Source organism: Chenopodium album, chromosome 5 (genome assembly GCF_948465745.1).
Source record: "Chenopodium album chromosome 5, dcCheAlbu1.1, whole genome shotgun sequence".
Classification (NCBI taxonomy): domain Eukaryota; kingdom Viridiplantae; phylum Streptophyta; class Magnoliopsida; order Caryophyllales; family Amaranthaceae; genus Chenopodium; species Chenopodium album.
In genome coordinates, this window is record NC_137838.1 from 43,199,045 (window position 1) to 43,220,982 (window position 21,938).

General features: G+C 48.5%; 1 pseudogene; it reads right to left on the reverse strand.

The window, feature by feature from the left end:
- The window catches only part of LOC145632862 (uncharacterized), a 110,544-nt pseudogene extending 89,921 nt beyond the window's left edge, over positions 1 to 20,623 (reverse strand).
- Between the last annotated feature and the right edge of the window lie 1,315 nt (positions 20,624 to 21,938).

The following is a 21,938-nucleotide window of genomic DNA, read 5'->3' on the forward strand; positions in this document are numbered from 1 at the left end:
GTCTTTACATTTGTACTTAGAAGTAGTACTTTTTCAAGTTGTCTACATTCCAAGTTCTGGGCAGCTTCCTGCCGTCTGGTTCTTCCAGGCGGTAGGTGCCGTCTCTTACCTCCTCATAAATTCGGTAGGGGCCTTCCCAATTTGGGGTTAGCTTTCCCTGTTCATTCGCCCTACCGACTGCCTCCATTTTCCGTAGCACAAAGTCCCCTACTTTGAGAGGACGCTTGTGTACTCTTTTGTTGTAAGCCCGAGTCATTCTCAGACGGTATATCTCATGACGCAAGGCAGCATTGCCCCTGCGCTCTGGAAGTGAGTCCAATGCTAGGCACATGGCCTCCCAATTTGCCTCTTCATCATACAACATGATTCGAAGGGTCGGCTCATAGTGCTCAATGGGCAGAACAGCTTCTACACTATACACCATTAGGAATGGGGTTTCTCCCGTTGCCCCTTTAGCAGTCGTTCTGATGGACCAAAGGACGTGTGGTAATTCATCCGCCCAAAGGCCACCAGCCCACTCAATCTTCTTTTTAATCCCGTCTGAGATTAACTTGTTGAAGGCTTCGACCTGGCCGTTTGCTTGCGGCCGGCCGACTGATGCGAAGAAGCTTGAGACCCCCTGGTCTCCCAGTCAAGTCTTGAGTTGAGGCGTCTCAAATTGAGGACCATTGTCAAAAATCATAGACATGGGCACCCCGAAACGAGTGATTATGTTCCTCCAGATAAAGGAAATGACGTCTTTAGTCTTGATGTTTTTGACTGCCTCAGCCTCTACCCACTTGGTAAAGTAATCCACATCCACCAATATATAGCGCTTGCCGCCTGGTGCAGTTGTATATGGCCCCAGAATGTCCATGCCCCATTTGGCAAAGGGTATTGGGCTGTGGATGGCCGTCAGGTCTGTAGCCGGACGATGGATGAGCTTGCCAAACTTTTGGCACTTGTCACATTTTTTCACCATTTCCATGGGATCCGACTCCAGAGTTGGCCAAAAGTAAAGCCGCCTGGCCTTGGCCGCGAGGGATCTGCCGCCTATATGGGAGGCGCAGAATCCCGAATGCAATTCTTTGAGAACTTCCTTCCCCTTTTATGGGGTAACACACTTCAACAGGGGTTTCAAAAAGCCAGCCCTGAAGAGCTCTCCTTGCCGTAACTCGAAGTTAGTTGCTCGTTTTTTTAGATCAGCCGCCTCCCGTGGTGAGTCAGGGAGCGTGCCGTCTACAAGATAGGTCCAAATGCTGTCCATCCAGGTTGAGCTTCGGTCAAGAATTCCAATGGGGTCTTCCTCAGATATACTTCTTTTTTCCATGACCTCCCAGAAGACTGACCGAGGCGTTTCACAGGAGGCGGATGATGCCAACTTGGACAGAGCATCCGCCTGATTGTTTGAAGACCTGGGCACCTGAGTTAGATGAAATTCTTCAAGTGACCCAACTTCACTCTTGACCGCCTGCAAATATTTTATCATGGCCGGATGAGTGGCCTCGTACGTTCCATTAACCTGGAGTACGACCAGTTGAGAATCAGAGCAGGCGGATACCTTCTTCGCCCCTGCCGCCTTGCAATACCGGATGCCGGCCAGCAGGGCCTCATACTCGGCCTCATTATTAGAGACCTGAAACTTGAACCGTAGTGCGTATTCGTACTTATCTCCTTCAGGAGATTGACAGATAATCCCCGCACCACAGCCGTTCACAGTGGAGCTCCCATCCACATACACTTTACAGACCTGGTCCGTATTGTTTGGAACAACCGGCCTTGTCATTTCGACAATAAAGTCAGCGAATGCTTGTCCCTTTATTGCCTTCCTTGATTCATAAGTGATTTCTAATCCTTGTATTTCAATTGCCCATTTGAGCATTCGTCCAGAAGACTCCAAGGTTGTGAGTGGCCGTTTGATCGGTTGGTCAGTATAGACCTCTACCGCATGCGCCAAGAAGTAAGATTTAAGCTTCTTGATGGCCATGTAAAGGGCAAGGCCGAATTTCTCAACCATGGGGTACCGAAGCTCCGCATTTCTCAAAACATGGCTTATGAAATACACCGGGAGCTGGATGCCGTCTCTTTCAGCTAAGAGGACAGCACTGAGGGCATGATCAGAGACGACTAAGTACATGAAGAGCTTCTCTTTAGGCAAAGGGCTGACAAGCCTCGGCAAAGAGTGCAGATGAGTTTTTAGCCTTTGAAAGGCCGCCTCTGCATCATCCCCCCATTCAAAGTTTGTCTTCTTTTTGATTGCCTGGAAAAAGTAGAGACACTTGTCGCCTGAACGGCTAAGGAATCTCCCCAGGGCTGCCAGACAACCTGTTAGTTTTTGCACTTCCTTCACAGTACGGGGCGACTGCATGTCGATTACCGCCTGTATTTTCTCAGGGTTGGCCTCTATTCCTCTTTGGTCAATCAAAAATCCGAGAAACTTCCCAGACTCAACACCAAAGACACACTTTTTTGGGTTAAGCATGACCTTGTGTCGCCTGAGTGTGGCGAATGTTTCTCGGAGATCAGCAAGGTGATCCGCCTGCTGTTTGGATTTGACTATCATATCATCAATGTACGCCTCTACATTCCTTCCGATTTGATTAATGAAGACTGTATTAATCATTCAATGGAAGGTAGCAGGCGCATTCTTCAAACCAAACGGCATCACCGTATAACAGAACAACCCCTGATCAGTGACGAATGCCGTCTTTTCTTGATCTTTTTTCCACAGGGGGATCTGATGGAAACCTGAATAGGCGTCCATGAAACTCATCAGGGCATGTCCGGCTGTTGAGTCGACCAGACTGTCGATCTTTGGCAGTGGATAGCTATCCTTTGGACATGCCTTGTTGAGGTCTGTGTAATCAACACACATCCGCCAAGTTCCATTCGGCTTTTTTACTAACACAACGTTAGCCACCCACTTAGGGAAGTTGCACGGCCGAATAAACTTGGCATCTAACAACTTTTTTACTTCGGCAGCTGCCGCATGACTTCTTTCTTCGCCGTGGTTTCTTTTCTTTTGCCGGATGGGCTTCTTTTTAGGATCCACGGCGAGTTTGTGGACGGCGAGATCCGGGCTGATGCCCGGCATCTCTTCCACTTCAAAGGCAAAGATGTCTTTGAATTCCTTGAGCAGTTGGTAAAGGTTTTCACCCAACTTTGCAAAGGCAATCGTCCCCACCTTAACAGTCCGCTCTGGACGGCTATCATCCAGAGGGATATCAATGTGCTCTCCAGTAGGCTGGGGACGAAGATCATCCGACCTTTCCCCGGTCAGTGATTGCTATTGCTTTTCTGTTTTGACCACCACCAGCTGATCAGTCTTTCTTTTCTTTCCGGCTGGTGGGGCCGACCGTTCTTCCTCGACATCGTCGAGGTCAATCATTTGCTTGCCCCTACCGGATGCTGCGGCCGCAGGCTTGACGTCCGAGAGATAACACTCTCGAGCCGTCTTTTGGTCCCCATTAAGGGAACCAACTGTTCCATCATCCTTCTCATACTTGAGTAGCATGAGAGCAGGGATGATGACAGCCTTACACTCATTAAGAGTGGGTCGGCCAAAGATGAGGTTGTAAGCCGTGAGCTCTTCAACCACTAGGAGACGGATGGTCATGTGTCGACCGTCTCCCCTGCTTCCCAGGCGGACAGGTAGGTCGATTCGTCCGACTGGGTGCACAAGTCCTCCCCCAAACCCAACTAAAGTGTGGGTGACCTCCATCATGCTATCCGGTTTGTACTTGAGATTGGACAAGCATTTGAGGCTGATGAGGTCAGAGGAACTTCCTGTGTCAATCAGAATTCGGCCAACCAGCTGGTTGGCGACTTTACACTCAATGACAACAGGGTCATCATGCGGCCGACGGACTTTGCCTCTGTCCTGCTCGGTGATGACAACTTTAGGGAAGGTGGATGTGCTTGCTGTATCCCCCTCCTCAACAGAATTGACTATCTTTCTCAGATGGTCCTTGGTACCCCGAATGGTCGGGCCACCACCGGCAAATCCGCCTGCTATGGTATACACCGGTTCTTCATCAGTTTCTGCACTCACAGTAGGCTGGGGAGTCTTTTTCTTGGACTGCCCCGGATTTGCTTTTGAAGTCACTTTGGACTTCACATAGGACTTCAGCTGTCCTTTGTCGGCCAGACGGTCGAGCTCCCGCTTGAGACTAAAGCAGTCGTTCGTGTCATGGCCAACATCCTCATGGAAATGGCAATGCTTGTTCTTATTCCTATTTTCAGCGGAACCTTTCGTAGCAGTCGGCTTTTCAAGAGTTAGCCGATCCTTAATTTCCAAAAGGATGGAGCAGCAGTCCTTGTGGAATTCGTACCTTGGGACGTACGGTTTCCACTCTTTTTTCTTCTTCTGGGCCGGTTGATCAGAGTTATCAATGGCCCAGACTTGCTTTTTCTTTTTGCTTTCTTCTGGCTTAGGAGCCGGCTGAGCAGACCGAGTCTCTTTATGCCGGTCGGACTTCTTATGGTCCGACTGCTTATTGGAGGAGCAGAGTTCGGTCGCCTGTATGTAGGCTTCCGCCTCTCGCAAGGCTCCTTGCAGAGTAAAGATTTGTTTGCGGACGAGTTCGTACTTAAAAGTAGACCCGTCCTTCAGACCCTTAAAGAAGTCTGTGAAGGCGACCTCATCAGACAGCCCATGAATCTGGATTCGGACCAGATTGAACCGCCTGACGTAGGATCACAAACCTTCTCTATCTCCCTGTTGTACATTGCCCAAGTCAAGACTTGTCTTTTTGGCAGGGATGTTCATAGAGAAGTTTGATGCAAACAAGAACGCAAGTGTCTTGAAGCTATTTATGCAGCCAGCCGGCAGGTTGCCAAACCACTGCTGGGCTATGCCCTTCAGGGTGGCTGGAAAGCAACGACACCATGCAGCATCATCAAACCCCTGTAAATACATGAGGTGTGTGTATGCTAGCAGGTGGTCTTCTGGGTTGGAGGTCCCGTCATAGGCTCCAACCAGAACGTTTTTAACTTTGGCCGGCTGTACGGCTTCAGTTATTTCCCTAGAGAAAGCAGAGGGTTGATCTCCAAGGTGTTGCAGCCTAAGCTGCCAGTCCATCGGCTGATAGCCGTATGCCGCCTGTCCTCCGTAGAGGGTAGGTTGCATGTAAGGTACAACTGGCGCCTGGTACAATGGCTGTGCCATGTACTGGGCGGACTGAATCACATGCGGCCCAGACTGAACCCTTTGGCTGCTTGCTGGGGTCTCATGTACAGACTGGGAACACCTCACAGAGGTATTCCGAAAGCTATCATGATAAGTCGACGTTGAAGCCGACTCTGATTGTTGGGTTCTCCTCTCCTCAATGTATTGCCGAGCGTCAGAGAACGTTTTCTTGCTACCATCCGGCTGTATGTGCCGGATGGGTTTTCTTGCGCCCATTTCTGGGAAACGGAGCCGATTAAGGTCAAATTGGGGCCTGGCCTTCTCCTTAGGAGCAGGATGAGGAGTCGGCTGACGGTCCCTGACCGACTTCTGTTTGCCAGCTTGGGCTGGCTTCTTGGCCGACTGCTCCTTTCTAGGAGTAGGCGACTTCTTTGAGGCGAGCTGCTTGATTTCACCCCTGAGGCTGCTCAGGAGTGACATTAGCTCATCCCGAGTGACGAGAGTTGATCCTGCCGCCTGGGAAGGATCAACCGGCAGTTTTGCTTGGTCCTGCCTGAACATGGGGACGCTCTCGCCGTTCCTTACTGCGGATGCGTTTAGAGATGAGGGATCCATTTGGATCCACATAGGTTTCGACATCAGCGTCGTCACCTGAGTCATGGTCCGTTTGGACCAGTACATCATTTGGAGGCCGAATGGTCTCCGGATTTGGTACAAGCTCTTGTGAAGCCATTTCAGAGGTACTCTCCCCACAAACGGCGCCAAATGTTTCGGGGGTTTTTGTCCCTCGGGAGAGTTACAACACTTAAACTGGATTCAACTGAGGATGCCTGTACCTGCAAAGCAAACGGACCGCCGGATGGTCGGTGGTCCGCCTCCGAAGATTAAGTCAGTAAATATTCGGAGATAAAACGTGCGGAAGTAAAGTTATCTGCTTGGATTCCAAGCTCAGGTAAAGTGCTGTGTGTTCCTTGAAAACGACAGCTCTGTGGTAAGTGACGTATTGTCTCGTGTTGTGTGTAAAAAATTCTCTCTTTTTTCGTGTGTTATCATAAATGACATAATGTCCCTATTTATAGGGTCTTCTTGAAAAGTGTGCCCTCCTAGGATCTAGTGACCTAGGAATTAGGTCACGCCGTTTTGCGGCGCCTCGGGATTTGGGCCTTAGAAGGCCGCCATCCCAGGGCCAATGCCTGAGTGACACGTGTTACTGTGCCCGAAAGGATTCTGAAGCACTTTTTGAGTGACACGTGTCGCCACCTGAATGGTCCCTGCTGGACCTTCAGTCCACGTAGGACGGAGAAGAGTCCACCCTCCACGTGTCATCATTCCATAGGTCCAAATGGCACCTATATGGAGGACACGTGGCGCTTTCTGATTGGGCCACCTGGCCGGGTATAAAATACCCAAATCATTTGCCCCTCACAGGGGACACGTGCATTGCACGTGACTCCTGTGACAGGTGTCAGTATCTGAGTGGTCAGATTCAAAAATTACTGGAGGGAAAAATTAGGGTTTTTACCCCCCTATAAATAGTAAGGTTTGACCCCCCCTCTTGGATTCACACCTTGGCGAATCTCTGGAGAATCTTGGACTTTTTGACTTAAAGAATCTCAAAATTCCCTAAGCGTTTTTCAAGCATCCGACACTCGGCTACCAGTTCGACTGTTCTTTAGTCAACCAGGCGTCTTTCTCCCTTCTTCTAAAGGTAACGCCTGTATTTTCTTTTTACTCTTCATTTTTTCTTTGTTTTTGAAAAAATGGTTCCCCAATTGCATGCGGCACGGCGTAGGATAGTGATCAGCCGGTCACCGGGGACGGCTGAATCTAGAACTAGCAGTGCCGAATGCTTGGCAAAAGACCCTGCTTTGCGAACTTCTCCGAATCCGACCGTTTCCGTGTCTGTGCAGGACACTATGGCCAGAATCAAAAGAACAGCAAGGCAGTGTAGCTCCGATGGAGTTTTCTACCATTCGGATGGGTCGACTGTTTTTTCAGACGGCTCAATAAGAGTGCCTCGAAGTGAGCTGTCGGAACACCCTGACAGCCCTTCCTATCTTCCTCCTACCCCCACTTATTACCATTCGCCCACATCTAGTGGAACTCCCAGTGATGGAATCCTGGGGGAGGCGGATGAAGAATATCAACCCGGGCCTTCTGGACAGGCACCGGAAGAGAGTCTAGGGGAGGACCCCGCTGGCACCAGTCGGCGGTCCCCTAGCTCTGATGAGAGCTCTGATGACGAGTCGGCCTCGTCATCTTCTTCAGAGAATGCCTCCGTAACTTCAGAGGAGGCTAGACCAAACATAGATTCTGCCAGAGAGTCCCTGGTAGTGGATAGGGGGGAAGGCTGGGCCGCCCCCTACTATCAGCATGTTCCGCCAGGCAGGCGGAGCGCCATGGCATCCGGCCTTGCCAATTTTAGGCGCAAGGTCGTCCTAGGCTATGGCTACACTTTGTCGGTCCCTAACGAGGGCGACACCATAACCTGGCCGAGCCTTGCCAGCTATCAAGACAAAGCATTCGGCTGCTATGAAGCGGCCTTCCAGGCTGGCCTCCGCTTCCTTCTCCATCCGGCCGTGGAGAGGATCTTGGACGGACACCAACTGGGTATCTGGCAACTTGTACCCAACTCCTGGATCAATATTCTGGGTTACGTTGCCGCCTGTGAGATGCTGCAGGTGGAGGCGAGCTTTGAAGCGTTCGCCCACATGCACTATCTGAGCAGGGCGCCTGCTAGGGGCGGTGAAGGCTGGTACACCTTGACCACTTGCAAGGGGTACATGATGGCTGTTGGCAAAGAGAACAAGTGGAAAGACTCGAGGACTAAGTTTTACATAGTCAAGTCTGCCGACAGCCGCCTGAACCAAAAGTATAACAGGTGGAATAAGGATCCACCTCTCCTAGCAGGCAGGAGCACATTGCCGCCTATTCCCAGGCGGGCAAAGGAGGAGATCATGGACGCGGGGTTGTTTACCGTGTCCGTGTGGACGAATGATGAGGGGGACAAGGAGGTCACCCCTCAATGCTATCTCCCTTTGTACAAGTGGTTTGAAGAAGGGACATTCTTAGCCGCCTGTGGGCTAAGTTCTGAGATGCCGAGAGGTAGTCGGCCGTCTGTTTTATATGCAATTTACTTCTGCTTTTCAGTACTTGTTTAATGATGCTAATCACTTGTTCATTTTTGCAGACAAAGCAATGGAAAAGCTCTCGGCCACAAGGAAGCCGGCTGTATCTGCTGCTCGATACAGGTCGAATGTTTTAAACAGGGCAGAAGTAACCACTCACACCAAAGTGGATGAACAGAAAACTGGCGGCACCTCCAAGGTAGAAAATTGTTATACTTTCATTTCTGACCAATATTAAATTTGCCCGAATGATTTCTAACTTGCGTTTATCTTGTGTTGGTGTAGGGTGCGCCTTCCAAATCTCCTTCAAAACCATCCGACCCTAAAATCCAAAAGACTAGGGCGGGTGATGTGAGCGCATCCGGCAAGGGCGGCCGGAAGCACATTGCTCATAGGCCCAAGAAGGGCCCAGACGCCTCTTCTCTCGATGCTGAAAAGGAGATCAGCAAACCGGATGCCCAGAGGGCATCGAAGGGTGGCTTTAAGCAACCCACCACTGCTGTCGGCTTAGCAGGAGAGAAGAGGAGCCTGGGGAGAGAGGAGGAACAGAAGGACGACGGTAAAATCCATTCGCCCCTATTGTTCTTCCGTTTAGATGTACTTGAGTTATTTTTTCTAACTTTCTCTTCTTCTCAGTTCCTGTGCAGAGGCCGACTGTAGTCCAGATGGCCAAGTCCATGCTGAGGGCGGTTGATCCTGACAACAAGGCGTCTGTCAGAGGAGTCGACACCCTTGACTTGGATGGCATCTTGGGGAACCTCTGCGAGGTATGAGTTAGCTCAAGCAACTTTTTTTTTTTTTTTTTATTTAGCATTATTTCTTTTTCCGCCTGGTTTTAACCATTCGGCTCTTTTGCAGGCCATGCTGCGCGTCCAAGGGCTCAGGCAACCCCTCAAGGAGAAATCCAAAGAGGTAACAATCGCTAAAGCTCGGGCCGAGTCCGCCTTGGATCGAGCTCAATTTGATATTGCTCAGAATGAGTATCTGACGCTTGATATGATGTATTCGCAGGCGGAAGCCAATATGCAGGTGAAGAAGGACCTGGACTCGGCCCGCCTGCGCATCACTTCCCTTAAGAAAGAGATTACAACTCTTAAGGAGAAGCTCGAGCCTCCTCAAGATGCCAAAGAAGAGGCCGAGAGAGCCAAGCAGAAGGTGGGCCGCCTGGAGCAGCGTCTCAGCAACCAGGAGCATCAGCTGAACTCCAAGTTTGAGTCCGTGGCTGATCAAGAGAGAGAGGCTCTTGTTAAGCAAATGATGAGCGATTATGAAGCCATCATGCGGGACACTTGGGCGGCTGTACAGCCGGACTCGGACTATCAGATTTGGAAATCCAAATTTGACGAAGCCAGCAAAGCATTCGGCGCTCGCCTTATTGAAGAGGCTGAGAATGCTGAGGCCGAGGAAAGTTCTGGGTCCGACTCTTCTGGGGAGTCGTCCTCGGGCGGCGAGGAGGAGGATCAGGCGGAGGAGCCAGAGAAAAAGGAGGAAGAGCAGCCGAAGGACGACAAGCCGGCTGCCACTGAAGAGGCTCTCCCCTGATCACTTGAGCTTTTATGCTTTTCTGCGGCCGAATGGCCATGTACTTTTCTTTTCCGGCCTGTGTGCCGAGTATTTGTATCTTTATCGACCGAGGGGTCGGGTAATTTGACAATCTTTCTGGCTTTGCCAGATAACAATCTTAACCAATCGTCTGGTGACGATTGGTCTTTTTTAATTTAAATCCTTCGGCCATTTGGCTGAAGTTATCCATATTGTTGTTGTCCTTTGCATTTTGAATTTTTCATTGCATGTTTTTGGCTAAGTATTATAACCTGTATACCATGCGAATGTTCTTGCCCCTGGACGGATGTCGAGTGGTTTCGGTTTATTGGATTGATTGACTTAGAAATTTTTGATACTTAGAAGAGTATGCATGGTTTCTAAGTCAATCAATCACTATGGTGATTGCCCCAAACCACGCGGCAGACGTCCATCCAGAATTGGCAAACATAAGTGTTCATTCGGCCATTGGCTCGAACTAACTCAATATTTCCAACTTAGCTAATTTGCTAAGGGTAAACCTCCGCTTGTTCTGCCCCATAAGCAAAAACAAGCGCCTCCGGCCATAGGCCTCTTTGAGATAAAATGCTAAGTTTGTAACTTAACCAATTTTCTTTAAAAATAATTGTCCGCCTGTCTTGCCCCATAGGCAAGGATCAGACGTCATCCGGCCAATAGCCTCAATAATTGCTAAGTAGTTAACTTAACTTGTATATTAATAAAATATTCCGCCTGTTTTGCCCCTGAGCAATAACAGGCGCATCCGGCTTTATGCCTCAATTAGCCTCTACTCATGAAACAGTGACAACTGCGTTAAATAGAAAATTCAGGTCTTTTAATTTCACTTTCGATTAAAACAAACGACTGCGAATGCTGCCTTAGCATTCGGTAGGGCCGCTTGATATATTCGTAGAGCAATGTGCCACCCAAATGGGAGATGCTTCCCCTCGACGAATTCGCCCAAATGGACGTCGCCGGTTATCTGACTCGTGTTGGAGCAGATGGTCATGCTCATGTTGGAGCAGACTGTGACCATTCGGTCTCTTTTTGTTTATTAACATCCGGCCATGGGCCTTATCATGATTTTATCTGGCCTTAGGCCTCTAATGATTAAGTTAATATTCGTCAAGTGTGGTGTAAACTTGATGAATTTAGTAGGAACGACTGTTCTAAAACAATCGGCTCCTTCAGAGGGATTGGGGCGTCTGTTGTTGGGACAGACGCTTTCCAAACATGTTGGGAAATGAAGGCATATTCTCATTAACAATACGTGAGATTTACAAAATTGAGGTCTTTACATTTGTACTTAGAAGTAGTACTTTTTCAAGTTGTCTACATTCCAAGTTCTGGGCAGCTTCCTGCCGTCTGGTTCTTCCAGGCGGTAGGTGCCGTCTCTTACCTCCTCATAAATTCGGTAGGGGCCTTCCCAATTTGGGGTTAGCTTTCCCTGTTCATTCGCCCTACCGACTGCCTCCATTTTCCGTAGCACAAAGTCCCCTACTTTGAGAGGACGCTTGTGTACTCTTTTGTTGTAAGCCCGAGTCATTCTCAGACGGTATATCTCATGACGCAAGGCAGCATTGCCCCTGCGCTCTGGAAGTGAGTCCAATGCTAGGCACATGGCCTCCCAATTTGCCTCTTCATCATACAACATGATTCGAAGGGTCGGCTCATAGTGCTCAATGGGCAGAACAGCTTCTACACCATACACCATTAGGAATGGGGTTTCTCCCGTTGCCCCTTTAGCAGTCGTTCTGATGGACCAAAGGACGTGTGGTAATTCATCCGCCCAAAGGCCACCAGCCCACTCAATCTTCTTTTTAATCCCGTTTGAGATTAACTTGTTGAAGGCTTCGACCTGGCCGTTTGCTTGCGGCCGGCCGACTGATGCGAAGAAGCTTGAGACCCCCTGGTCTCCCAGTCAAGTCTTGAGTCGAGGCGTCTCAAATTGAGGACCATTGTCAAAAATCATAGACATGGGCACCCCGAAACGAGTGATTATGTTCCTCCAGATAAAGGAAATGACGTCTTTAGTCTTGATGTTTTTGACTGCCTCAGCCTCTACCCACTTGGTAAAGTAATCCACAGCCACCAATATATAGCGCTTGCCGCCTGGTGCAGTTGTATATGGCCCCAGAATGTCCATGCCCCATTTGGCAAAGGGTATTGGGCTGTGGATGGCCGTCAGGTCTGTAGCCGGACGATGGATGAGCTTGCCAAACTTTTGGCACTTGTCACATTTTTTCACCATTTCCATGGCATCCGACTCCAGAGTTGGCCAAAAGTAAAGCCGCCTGGCCTTGGCCGCGAGGGATCTGCCGCCTATATGGGAGGCGCAGAATCCCGAATGCAATTCTTTGAGAACTTCCTTCCCCTTTTATGGGGTAACACACTTCAACAGGGGTTTCAAAAAGCCAGCCCTGAAGAGCTCTCCTTGCCGTAACTCGAAGTTAGTTGCTCGTTTTTTTAGATCAGCCGCCTCCCGTGGTGAGTCAGGGAGCGTGCCGTCTACAAGATAGGTCCAAATGCTGTCCATCCAGGTTGAGCTTCGGTCAAGAATTCCAATGGGGTCTTCCTCAGATATACTTCTTTTTTCCATGACCTCCCAGAAGACTGACCGAGGCGTTTCACAAGAGGCGGATGATGCCAACTTGGACAGAGCATCCGCCTGATTGTTTGAAGACCTGGGCACCTGAGTTAGATGAAATTCTTCAAGTGACCCAACTTCACTCTTGACCGCCTGCAAATATTTTATCATGGCCGGATGAGTGGCCTCGTACGTTCCATTAACCTGGAGTACGACCAGTTGAGAATCAGAGCAGGCGGATACCTTCTTCGCCCCTGCCGCCTTGCAATACCGGATGCCGGCCAGCAGGGCCTCATACTCGGCCTCATTATTAGAGACCTGAAACTTGAACCGTAGTGCGTATTCGTACTTATCTCCTTCAGGAGATTGACAGATAATCCCCGCACCACAGCCGTTCACAGTGGAGCTCCCATCCACATACACTTTACAGACCTGGTCCGTATTGTCCGGAACAACCGGCCTTGTCATTTCGACAATAAAGTCAGCGAATGCTTGTCCCTTTATTGCCTTCCTTGATTCATAAGTGATTTCTAATCCTTGTATTTCAATTGCCCATTTGAGCATTCGTCCAGAAGACTCCAAGGTTGTGAGTGGCCGTTTGATCGGTTGGTCAGTATAGACCTCTACCGCATGCGCCAAGAAGTAAGGTTTAAGCTTCTTGATGGCCATGTAAAGGGCAAGGCCGAATTTCTCAACCATGGGGTACCGAAGCTCCGCATTTCTCAAAACATGGCTTATGAAATACACCGGGAGCTGGATGCCGTCTCTTTCAGCTAAGAGGACAGCACTGAGGGCATGATCAGAGACGACTAAGTACATGAAGAGCTTCTCTTTAGGCAAAGGGCTGACAAGCCTCGGCAAAGAGTGCAGATGAGTTTTTAGCCTTTGAAAGGCCGCCTCTGATCATCCCCCCATTCAAAGTTTGTCTTCTTTTTGATTGCCTGGAAAAAGTAGAGACACTTGTCGCCTGAACGGCTAAGGAATCTCCCCAGGGCTGCCAGACAACCTGTTAGTTTTTGCACTTCCTTCACAGTACGGGGCGACTGCATGTCGATTACCGCCTGTATTTTCTCAGGGTTGGCCTCTATTCCTCTTTGGTCAATCAAAAATCCGAGAAACTTCCCAGACTCAACACCAAAGACACACTTTTTTGGGTTAAGCATGACCTTGTGTCGCCTGAGTGTGGCGAATGTTTCTCGGAGATCAGCAAGGTGATCCGCCTGCTGTTTGGATTTGACTATCATATCATCAATGTACGCCTCTACATTCCTTCTGATTTGATTAATGAAGACTGTATTAATCATTCAATGGAACGTAGCAGGCGCATTCTTCAAACCAAACGGCATCACCGTATAACAGAACAACCCCTGATCAGTGACGAATGCCGTCTTTTCTTGATCTTTTTTCCACAGGGGGATCTGATGGAAACCTGAATAGGCGTCCATGAAACTCATCAGGGCATGTCCGGCTGTTGAGTCGACCAGACTGTCGATCTTTGGCAGTGGATAGCTATCCTTTGGACATGCCTTGTTGAGGTCTGTGTAATCAACACACATCCGCCAAGTTCCATTCGGCTTTTTTACTAACACAACGTTAGCCACCCACTTAGGGAAGTTGCACGGCCGAATAAACTTGGCATCTAACAACTTTTTTACTTCGGCAGCTGCCGCATGACTTCTTTCTTCGCCGTGGTTTCTTTTCTTTTGCCGGATGGGCTTCTTTTTAGGATCCACGGCGAGTTTGTGGACGGCGAGATCCGGGCTGATGCCCGGCATCTCTTCCACTTCAAAGGCAAAGATGTCTTTGAATTCCTTGAGCAGCTGGTAAAGGTTTTCACCCAACTTTGCAAAGGCAATCGTCCCCACCTTAACAGTCCGCTCTGGACGGCTATCATCCAGAGGGATATCAATGTGCTCTCCAGTAGGCTAGGGACGAAGATCATCCGACCTTTCCCCGGTCAGTGATTGCTATTGCTTTTCTGTTTTGACCACCACCAGCTGATCAGTCTTTCTTTTCTTTCCGGCTGGTGGGGCCGACCGTTCTACCTCGACATCGTCGAGGTCAATCATTTGCTTGCCCCTACCGGATGCTGCGGCCGCAGGCTTGACGTCCGAGAGATAACACTCTCGAGCCGTCTTTTGGTCCCCATTAAGGGAACCAACTGTTCCATCATCCTTCTCATACTTGAGTAGCATGAGAGCAGGGATGATGACGGCCTTACACTCATTAAGAGTGGGTCGGCCAAAGATGAGGTTGTAAGCCGTGAGCTCTTCAACCACTAGGAGACGGATGGTCATGTGTCGACCGTCTCCCCTGCTTCCCAGGCGGACAGGTAGGTCGATTCGTCCGACTGGGTGCACAAGTCCTCCCCCAAACCCAACTAAAGTGTGGGTGACCTCCATCATGCTATCCGATTTGTACTTGAGATTGGACAAGCATTTGAGGCTGATGAGGTCAGAGGAACTTCCTGTGTCAATCAGAATTCGGCCAACCAGCTGGTTGGCGACTTTACACTCAATGACAACAGGGTCATCATGCGGCCGACGGACTTTGCCTCTGTCCTGCTCGGTGATGACAACTTTAGGGAAGGTGGATGTGCTTGCTGTATCCCCCTCCTCAACAGAATTGACTATCTTTCTTAGATGGTCCTTGGTACCCCGAATGGTCGGGCCACCACCGGCAAATCCGCCTGCTATGGTATACACCGGTTCTTCATCAGTTTCTGCACTCACAGTAGGCTGGGGAGTCTTTTTCTTGGACTGCCCCGGATTTGCTTTTGAAGTCACTTTGGACTTCACATAGGACTTCAGCTGTCCTTTGTCCGCCAGGCGGTCGAGCTCCCGCTTGAGACTAAAGCAGTCGTTCGTGTCATGGCCAACATCCTCATGGAAATGGCAATGCTTGTTCTTGTTCCTATTTTCAGCGGAACCTTTCGTAGCAGTCGGCTTTTCAAGAGTTAGCCGATCCTTAATTTCCAAAAGGATGGAGCAGCAGTCCTTGTGGAATTCGTACCTTGGGACGTACGGTATCCACTCTTTTTTCTTCTTCTGGGCCGATTGATCAGAGTTATCAATGGCCCAGACTTGCTTTTTCTTTTTGCTTTCTTCTGGCTTAGGAGCCGGCTGAGCAGACCGAGTCTCTTTCTGCCGGTCGGACTTCTTATGGTCCGACTGCTTATTGGAGGAGCAGAGTTCGGTCGCCTGTATGTAGGCTTCCGCCTCTCGCAAGGCTCCTTACAGAGTAAAGATTTGTTTGCGGACGAGTTCGTACTTAAAAGTAGACCCGTCCTTCAGACCCTTAAAGATGTCTGTGAAGGCGACCTCATCAGACAGCCCATGAATCTGGATTCGGACCAGATTGAACCGCCTGACGTAGGATCACAAACCTTCTCTATCTCCCTGCTGTACATTGCCCAAGTCAAGACTTGTCTTTTTGGCAGGGATGTTCATAGAGAAGTTTGATGCAAACAAGAACGCAAGTGTCTTGAAGCTATTTATGCAGCCAGCCGGCAGGTTGCCAAACCACTGCTGGGCTATGCCCTTCAGGGTGGCTGGAAAGCAACGACACCATGCAGCATCATCAAACCCCTGTAAATACATGAGGTGTGTGTATGCTAGCAGGTGGTCTTCTGGGTTGGAGGTCCCGTCATAGGCTCCAACCAGAACGTTTTTAACTTTGGCCGGCTGTACGGCTTCAGTTATTTCCCTAGAGAAAGCAGAGGGTTGATCTCCAAGGTGTTGCAGCCTAAGCTGCCAGTCCATCGGCTGATAGCCGTATGCCGCCTGTCCTCCGTAGAGGATAGGTTGCATGTAAGGTACAACTGGCGCCTGGTACAATGGCTGTGCCATGTACTGGGCGGACTGAATCACATGCGGCCCAGACTGAACCCTTTGGCTGCTTGCTGGGGTCTCATGTACACACTGGGAACACCTCACAGAGGTATTCCGAAAGCTATCATGATAAGTCGACGTTGAAGCCGACTCTGATTGTTGGGTTCTCCTCTCCTCAATGTATTGCCGAGCGTCAGAGAACGTTTTCTTGCTACCATCCGGCTGTATGTGCCGGATGGGTTTTCTTGCGCCCATTTCTGGGAAACGGAGCCGATTAAGGTCAAATTGGGGCCTGGCCTTCTCCTTAGGAGCAGGATGAGGAGTCGGCTGACGGTCCCTGACCGACTTCTGTTTGCCAGCTTGGGCTGGCTTCTTGGCCGACTGCTCCTTTCTAGGAGTAGGCGACTTCTTTGAGGCGAGCTGCTTGATTTCACCCCTGAGGCTGCTCAGGAGTGACATTAGCTCATCCCGAGTGACGGGAGTTGATCCTGCCGCCTGGGAAGGATCAACCGGCCGCCCCGAGGGCTTCTTTGGCTGGCCAGCAGTTTTGCTTGGTCCTGCCTGAACATGGGGACGCTCTCGCCGTTCCTTACTGCGGATGCGTTTAGAGATGAGGGATCCATTTGGATCCACATAGGTTTCGACATCAGCGTCGTCACCTGAGTCATGGTCCGTTTGGACCAGTACATCATTTGGAGGCCGAATGGTCTCCGGATTTGGTACAAGCTCTTGTGAAGCCATTTCAGAGGTACTCTCCCCACAGACGGCGCCAAATGTTTCGGGGGTTTTTGTCCCTCGGGAGAGTTACAACACTGAAACTGGATTCAACTGAGGATGCCTGTACCTGCAAAGCAAACGGACCGCCGGATGGTCGGTGGTCCGCCTCCGAAGATTAAGTCAGTAAATATTCGGAGATAAAACGTGCGGAAGTAAAGTTATCTTCTTGGATTCCAAGCTCAGGTAAAGTGTTGTGTGTTCCTTGAAAACGACAGCTCTGTGGTAAGTGATGTATTGTCTCGTGTTGTGTGTCAAAAATTCTCTCTTTTTTCGTGTGTTATCATAAATGACATAATGTCCCTATTTATAGGGTCTTCTTGAAAAGTGTGCCCTCCTAGGATCTGGTGACCTAGGAATTAGGTCACGCCGTTTTGCGGCGCCTCGGGATTTGGGCCTTAGAAGGCCGCCATCCCAGGGCCAATGCCTGAGTGACACGTGTTACTGTGCCCGAAAGGATTCTGAAGCACCTTTTGAGTGACACGTGTCGCCACCTGAATGGTCCCTGCTGGACCTTCAGTCCACGTAGGACGGAGAAGAGTCCACCCTCCACGTGTCATCATTCCATAGGTCCAAATGGCACCTATATGGAGGACACGTGGCGCTTTCTGATTGGGCCACCTGGCCGGGTATAAAAATACCCAAATCAATCAGTCTTGTGGGAAACAATGGAAAAGTGAAGTATATTTGATGAGGAGCCCATTGGAATTTTGGACCGAAGTTCTACTTGGATGGATGGCATCCGGACGTATCTCACAGACGGCATGCCCCCTGATTCACCGTAGGAGCCAGCCGTGTTGAAAAAGCGTGCAACTAACTTCGAGATAAGAGAAGGAGAGCTCTTCAAGGCGGGTTTTCTGAAACCCTTACTGAAGTGTGTTACCCCGGAAAAGGGGAGAGAAGTTCTCAAAGAGTTGCATTTGGGATACTGCGCCTCTCAGTCAAGTAGTAGATCCTTAACCGTCAGAGCCATGCGACATTATTTTTGGCCCACTCTGGAGTCAGATGCTATGGAATTTGTTAAAAAATGTAACAAGTGTCAAAGATTTGGCAAGCTTATCCATCACCCGACTACTAACCTAACGGCAAACCATAGTCCAGTCCCATTTGCTAAACGGGGCATGTACATTCGAGGTTCATATACGCCTGCGCCAGGCGGAAAGCGTTATATTCTTGTGGTTGTGGACTATTTCACCAAGTGTGTGGAAGCAGAGGCGGTCAAAGGCATCAAGACAAAAGATGCCATCTCCTTCATATGGAAGAACATTATCACCCGGTTTAGGGTACCTATGTCTATAGTATTTTATAATGGACCACAATTTGAGATGCCTTAGCTCGAAACTTGGTTGCGAGATCAAGGGATCTTACATTGTCTGGCATCAGTTGGCCGACCCAAAGCAAATGGCCAAGTTGAAGCCTTCAACAAACTCATCTCAGACGGTATTAAGAAGAAAATTGAAAGAGTCGATGGCTTATGGGTCGAAGAGCTTATTCATGTCCTATGGGCCATCAGGACAAATGAAAAAGGGGCAACCGGTGAAACCCAATTTCTCATGGTTTACGGTGCTGAAGCCGTCTTGCCCATCGAGCTTTATGAGATGACTATACAAGTCATGTTATATGATGAAGAGGCAAACTAGGAGGCCATGCGGCTAGCATTGGACTCACTCCTAGAGCGCAGGGGCAATGCTGCCTTGCGTCACAAGATTTACCGCCTGAGAATGACCCGTGCCTACAACAAGAGAGTGCACAAACGACCCTTGAAAGTTGGGAACTTTATGTTACGGAAAATGGAGGCAACCGGTAGGGCCAATGAGCAAGGAAAGCTAACACATAATTGGGAAGGTCCCTAACAGATTTATGAAGAAGTAAGAAACGACACATACCAACTAGAAACACCAGACGACAGGCGGCTGCTTAGAACTTGGAATGTAGATAACTTGAAAAAGTACTACTTCTAAGACCTGTAAATTTTTGTAAATAAAAAGCTCACCAATGAAAAAGTTGCTATTTGTTTTCAACATTGATTTAATTGCTTTGTATATATACATGCGCAACTGAAGCTACTGTCTGCCGAAAACACAGATAGCCCATAAATGAATAAGCTATGCCAAACCTTAGCGGGTAATTTGACATTTAAGTTGGACTTTCATCTGTGCAATGCACAGGCGGACCTTAGAACAAGTAAAATTAAACTAAGTCAAAATACTTAGTGGATAAAATGAAAATTAAAACCGAGGCCAATGCCGGATGCAAAATTATTTTTATAAATTCGTCGGCTCCTATTTGAGTACGGCATCCGGCGACGTCCCTCCAGGGGTTATCGTTGTAGAGGGCATTCTATTGTTTGCTCTACCAGCATATGCAGACGGCTGTGTCCCGGTCGTTCTCAGCAACCAGCCGTTTCTGTTCTTGGGCAATCTCGTCCCTGTGCTGGTTCCTAAAGTTGATGAGGTCGACCACAAGGCGGCTGATGTCTGCCCTCAGCTTGGTGTTCTTTGTATCAGCTCCCTCCAAGTCCTTGAGGTTAAAATTAGTAGTCTTTAGTTCCTCTTCGAGCTTGGCCACCCGTTCATTTGCGGCGTCATTAGCAGCCGTCAAATTCCTTATTAGCTCCTCTTGTTTCAACTCTATTGCTTTAATTTCAACATCACATTGTATTTTACTGTATTCAGCAGAGTTGAGAGGTTGAACAACCCTCTGTTTAGCGTCATTTACCTCTTCTCCCTTCCGCCTGAATGGGACCCTAAGCCCATCTATCCTCAGCATCGTCTGAAAAGATGGATACAGGCGGTAAGCAGAGTAAGCTTAAAACTTAAGAAGTTAAGTCAAAAGTAGGGGATTACCTCAGCCAGCAGGCCTTGGATTTTGTAAAAATCCACGACCTGGACATCCGGCAAAGAGAGTTTCTCTGACTGGGTGAGAGTCCTCACCATCCCCTTAGCAAACACCTGCATGACAGGCGGAGCTGAGGGAGTATTTGCACCAAAAGAAGTACTTGGTGAGAAAGCAGCATAGGCGGCACTCGTCTCATGCCGGCTGCTCGTCGAACCTTTAGGCGGATTGACCCGAGTCTTTATTCGCATAAAGTCAACCGGCCAAGGGAGTTCTATTCTTGTCTTACCTTGGACGCAAAGTTGAGGGGTTTCCCCTTCAGCCGCTACAGAGCCATTTGTAGCAGTGAGTGGCACGCCACCCTTCGATGTCGTTGTGACATCTGGCTGTTTTCCAGCAGATCGGCCAGAGCTTTCTCTTAAAGTTTTCATAGCAATCGCGCCTTTACCCCCGATTGTAGGACGATCTGGGTTAGCTGAAGAGGAAGTAGGAGTGTTTTTTCTTCTTGTCTTAGATGGGGTCTTGGTCAGCTTGTCCCCTGACCGTTCATTATTACCAGAATGCTTAAATAGCCTGGTAATTAAATGGGGGATAAACTTGCTTCCGCCCTGCAAACAACAGAATAAAAATACCAACATAATCACAACCAGAAATTCATGAATTGAATAGGAGATGCACAGCCGGGTAATTTAGAAGATGAATAAAGGGGGTACAGCGGGCGGCTTACCCCTCCCTTGTTGGCTTCTTTAGCCTCCAAGGCCGCCTTTCTCTCCAGGACCTGGTCTTTTCTCAATTGAGCAGCCGACTTAGTAGGCGTCATTTCTAGGGGCACCATGTTTTTCCCTTCTTCTTCAAAAACAAAGAAAAAAGTTGGTCAAAAGATGAGAAAAAAACAAAAATATTAATACAAACGGCAAAGTGCCGGATGTGTTATAAGTTTACCCCGCTTCAACATAGGGCTAAGCCCACAAGCGGAGAGGAAGGCCTCGTTTTTAAAGAAGCCCGGATGAGGTATGTAGTTCTTGGGAACGATTATTTGACTCTCGTCCTCAAAGGGCATGGTGGTAGTCTTAAAAAAGTCCGGATCCATGGCAGGGCACACTTCTTCCCGAGCAGCTTCGAGTCCTTGTTGTATCGGTGAAGGAACCGGTTGTGCCCCAAAGTTGGAGAGCAGACCAAGTAGAATATTTCCTTTCAGCCGGACCATTTGGATGGATTATACAAAGTCATCAAATATTCCGGGTGTGTGGTTAGCACGCACCTTGTCCTCCTGGGTCCCGACTCATAAATTGAGCCATAAGTTCGAGGTGAGCTGCCAGATGCAAACATCATACCCCTTATAAATTCTTTTTATTGCGTTGTGAAGGGGAAAGCGGAGGTTGATGTGAATTATTGATCCGAAAATCAACAAAACACAAGGGATATGTTTAAGTCTAATTCTATACAGGAAATCCACCAAGAATTAAACAAAAACTAAGATTAATCAATTAAGAATCCACCTAATTAATCAATCCAAACGAATGTTTTAACTAAAACAAGCAAAACAGCAATTGATCGCAATCAACCAAAACTCAAGTATGCAACTTAAGAAATAAATCTGAATATTAATCTATGTATCTTTATTTGTGTGTTTACAACCCTATTTATAAGACTTAGTTTACCTAGGAAGATTAGGACAAGTCCCTAATTCAATCCTAATTAAACTAGAATTCTAACTTGCTTGAAGAGCAAGCACCTTGGCGCACAAGCATACACCAAACTGATTTATTTTGCTAACTAACTGATTTTTAAAGCAACTAAATAAATAAATAAAAATTAAAGAATTAAATAAAGATTAAAGATCCTAATGCTTGAACCAAGAAAAACCCTTTCAAGTGAAAGGTAAAAACTTGTAAGCAAAATCTAAGTAAAGAAAATTCAAGAAAGTTCAAGAAAGTGAACTAGACTCCAAGAAAAGCCACTAAGCAAACCGTGGCTTTGCTTTGATATCCAAGAAAGTGTCCATGCAATGCTTGGCTTGAATCAATGTTTAGGGACAAGTTATCTTGATGCATGATAAGCAAATCTTCGAAGTTCTCCATGCTTAGACTTGCATCATCCTCCTCTTCTTCGAAAGAATTTGTCCTCAAATCTCG